Consider the following 4,822-nt stretch of genomic DNA (forward strand, 5'->3'; position numbering starts at 1 on the left):
CACTAGGCCATCGCGACTTGGTGAGCTACACGGAGAGACCGGCCAGGGCAAATCTAAGAAAATCTTGGTTAATTTAACTAAAAGTATGGGTTAATTTTTTACACAGCTTTTTTTCAACAATCGATTGTTGATTTTGTTAACCCAAAATTGCTGACCACCAGTAACTAAAATTAACTAAAAAAATAGTTGGAATTGCCATTTTCGTTGGTTAAATGGCCGAAAAAAATTCTAGCAGTCGACTGCTAGAATATTTTTTTCAGAAAATTAACTAATTTTTTTTGTTTTAAGCTGAAATATTGTGGAATATTCTGTAAAAAACAGGCTGGGCCATACTTTTCAACTATTTTTCAACAATTTTTTCGTTTTATTAACTGAAATATTTTTGCATGCTGCAAATTATTAGTGAATTATAACAAAACATTTCTTAATTAAACATAATTTATGTTAGTGTCGATATATATTTTCTTTAATTATCTAACGATACAGGCCGGGCTGAATTTCTAGCTATAATTTTAACTAATGTCTTACTTAAATACAGAAAAACATTCGTGCATGTAGTCAATAATTAGCTATTGTTAGCAATATTTTTATTGAATTTGCAGTAAATTTTATAATAATGCCTCACAAATTAATGCTGGGTGTTTTTATATTCGCATTAATTCTGCCTAAAATTTTAACTTTTGTACTAATTTGTTTTTTTTGCGTGAAGTTATTAAATTACTGTCAAAAGCATCAAAACAAAACTTTTTATTATCTGTTATTATAAAACATGTAAAGTTTGATTAAAGTTTGAAAAAATACGTTGCATAAATCTAAAAAATAATAATAAAACATATTACAAATTTTGTTAAACATATTTATAAAAGATGTTTAATTTCTCGTGAATTCCTTGAAGATATTTCACCAAGTAAGTTATTATGTTGTATAAAATTAAGTGTTGTATTCACTTACCATCACTGTGCAATCATCCGATAAGTCATCATCATCTACAACGGTCTCAGGTTTATTTATTTTTCACACAGAATTTACACCAAAACGAACCATTTGCTGCAAATAGACATATAAAATTTATTAGTAATTTGATACAAAATCCTTAATTTTGTCTATAAACTGAAAAAAGGATCGTAAATAAATGTAATTATAATGAGGAAAGAAGAAATATCAATAATGCTCCGTTTCCTGAAAACAATATTTTGAGTTTTACTTACCAGTTTATTTAGCAGTCTTCTTTTAACAGCATTTTTAAAATATTTCTATCTTCTTTTGTATATCTTTTATAAATTTTATTTTTTAGACATTTCCCATCATCTCATTTTTATTTTGATATTATGTGTACTCATTTCCATATATTTTATGGTTGATGATTCTGAAAAAATGGTTCATTAAAATTGTATCCATCGTAAGCACGAAGGTTTTTGATTATTCAGTTTTCTAATTAAAATCACAACAGATAAATTGTTATGTAAAAATAAATCCATACTTACTTAGATTAACCAACCTTTTGTTAAATTTGCCCGTGCAAGTATTGTCGTGCAAGAGTTCGCCCGCCTCTTCCTTTCACTGCCCTTCCCTTTCCTTAAAACATTGTCATGAAGTCCCCTCGCATCAGAGGTCCTCATTGCGAATGTCCTCGTCTTGTTCTTCATAGTTTATCACCTGCAAAGAAATCATCAACAAACTTACTCACCAATTGCACCTCCACAGTTGCAACAGTGTTCACTTAGATTTGCACTTCAACATTAGCCAAATAGTGTGATTTTCACCTTTCACATTCTCTCACTTCACAATTAACAACACAAACTCAACAAATCGACCGCTCTTGTTCGAATCCTGACTTCAAATGACAAACGTAAACAAACCCAAGTTCATCTTTTAAATAATCAACCAATTGATATTTACATTTAACCAAAAAAAAATCTTGATTTTTCTAAAACCAAAGCTAACAGTCGAGCACGTTCATTCGAGTTCGGGAAATCTGTTAGCTTTTTGCCTTTAGCATTTTCAACAAACAGGTTATTAAATTATTACTGAATTTTGGTTGATTCAACTGAAAATTGGCCGTAACAAGTACGTTTTTGTGAAATTTACGAAAGTAAAATCAACAATTTAAATTGTTAAAATTTCTGGGCACAGTCTCTCCGTGTATGACTGGAATTAGGAATACTGTTACCACCATCAACTATATACGCGCTGGGTCCTTGTCCATTTGACAATGGTTCGGAAGTTCTAAATAACGTTTGAATCCGATTGGTCCAAACGTTCTTCAGAGCGGGGCTTGTCGACAAAGCTGAAGTACCTCGCGCTCGGCTAGCCAGCGTAGAAATGGGTCACCGAAGCTCGGCAGAGCTAACACCTTCCAAATGCCTATGCGAGTTATTTGCATGTATAGAATGAGAGCTAAAAATACATGGAAACAACTCAATTTGTAAGAAGCGACCGCGTGGTCCCGTTTGGTTGGTTGCACACACACACACACACACACACACACAGGAATTGAACTAAGAATATGAACAAAAAACCTTTAAGAATCAAGTGGGATTCGAACTCACACCTTTGGATTAATGGTCTGGGACACTAACCAGTCGGTCATCATGGAGTTAGTGCTCTAGAACTGAATTGATCCGTAGTGACGAAATAATGGCACAGCGTATAACATATCTAACCATCATTTAACTACTGACACTGTCTCAAAACAGCCCAGGGCCATCTCATATACATATGGACGAGGGAGTCGTGGATTGCCTGGCCCGAGTCATCTGCATTACCGAATTATGTCTGTACAATTTCAGAAGAAAAGACTTTTTTTTTGCTTCAAAGGATTTAGACATATGGTGATTACTAACCGAACCGTTTCAGTTGAAATATACTGTGGTCATGGCCAAGTCCTGACAAGACGGGGTTTCAAATACATACAGAGAATCCTCTTTTTACGCGGTGGCGTTACGCTTTTTACTTCGTAGATTTTTCTAAAACCATACAATATTTTTGGAAGCTCCAAAAAGCTTTTTGTAGATCTGAACAAAACCTACAAATTGCTTTTAAAAGATTGCAAAACTGTTGCGTCGTTCCAGAGAAATCGACAAATAAGAAAAACGTAAAAAGCACCGCGTAAAAAGAGGTTCCTCTGTACATACATACATATATACATAATTTTCCATACAAATTTGGTAGCTGTCCTTACATAAATGCTGTATTGCTGTATGAAAACTCAAAAATCTGTATCTTTTGAAAGAATTTTTCGATCGATTTGCTGTCTTCGGCAAAGTTGTATGTATGGATAAGGACTACACTGAAAAAAAAAATGATACACGGTAAAAAAATTGTGATCTTTAATTTAATTTTTTGTCACTAAAACTTGATTTGAAAAAAAAAAAAAACTATTTTTATTATTTATTTATATGGTTTAGGGGACATCAAATGCCAACTTTTCAGAAATTTCCATTTTCTGCAAAAAATCTTTGACCGGGAATTTTTGAATCAATACAGATTTTTTCAAAAAATCGAAATATTGGTCAACATTTTAAAAGGGCGTAATATTGAATGTTTGGCCCTTTAGAAATATAAGTCTTCAGACCAAACCGTAAGAAATTTTAGTTTTCCATACATTTTTCCGACTTTTCCCTTCCCTTTTTCGATTTTTTACCTTCGAGTATCTATGGGTAAATGTAAAAATGGTAAAAATGGGGTTTAAAATCAAAAACGCAATTTCCCAAAATATGTGTATTTTGATTTTGGAGATTTTTTGATATGTTTTAGGAGACAAAAACCCGCAACTTTCGAGCCACCGAGAAGTATGGTCGAAAATTTAGTTATAAATTTTTGAAATAAACATGGTTTTTGGAGAAAATCAAAACTCGATACATAAAAATTTTTGACCTGATTTTTTAAATGTAAAATTGAATTTACAATCGAAAAGTACTTTCAGATATTTTTTATATTAGGGCCCCATTTACAAGAGAATGCTAGCGACAATTTGGCTTCAGCGAAATATTTGCAGTTTTTCGATTTTTGAAAATAGCGACCATTTGTGAAAATTTCTGAATTTTTTTGGAGGTGTTCAGGAAATTAGTTATAAAATTGCCCAAGAGACATTGAAGATTGGACCTCTGGTTGCTGAGATATAGCGGCATACAGAAAAAGAAACAGGAAAATTGATGTTTTCTAAGTCTCACCCAAAACAACCCTCCATTTTCTAAAGCCGGTATCTCAGCAATTAATGGTCTGATATTCGATGATAAAAAATGAAATGTTCGTGAAATTTTCCGATCTTTTCGAAAGCAATATTTTGATTTTGTAATCAAGACTAACATTCAAAATGGTGTAATATTGAATGCTGCCAAAATGACACAAAGTAGCTTTTTTGGTCATAGGAAAGGCCCCCACAAAGTATATGTCAAATACACAAATTATAAAAGAGGTTGAAATCGGCCAATTTCGTAGAGAATTGCTCACATAATGATGATGATGATGATTGCTTTTTAAATAGTATTTGTAATATTTGTTTTCAAAATATACTTTAAGATGAATCAAATGCAAATCCGTTCTATCAAATTGTCAATTCGTAGTTGATATTTTCTTAAAGCATTGCGAAAAGGTTCCTGTTCTCCAGCCACTCCACCAAATGAAGTCCAATGAACATCCGCGCTTCCAAGCTCGGGTTCATTCGCGCGCAAATTCTTAGTATCTCGGCGGAATCTCGCGATATCCGCGTGCTCGTTCAACTCTCTCTGACGCTCTCTGAGCATACAAACTTCCCGCTGAACCGGTCAGCAGTTCGCGTCCGAACCTCGTGCGGTTTTAACCGAATCTCGCGCCCCGGCTG

This window comes from Culex quinquefasciatus, chromosome 2, assembly GCF_015732765.1.
Source record: "Culex quinquefasciatus strain JHB chromosome 2, VPISU_Cqui_1.0_pri_paternal, whole genome shotgun sequence".
Lineage (NCBI taxonomy): Eukaryota > Metazoa > Arthropoda > Insecta > Diptera > Culicidae > Culex > Culex quinquefasciatus.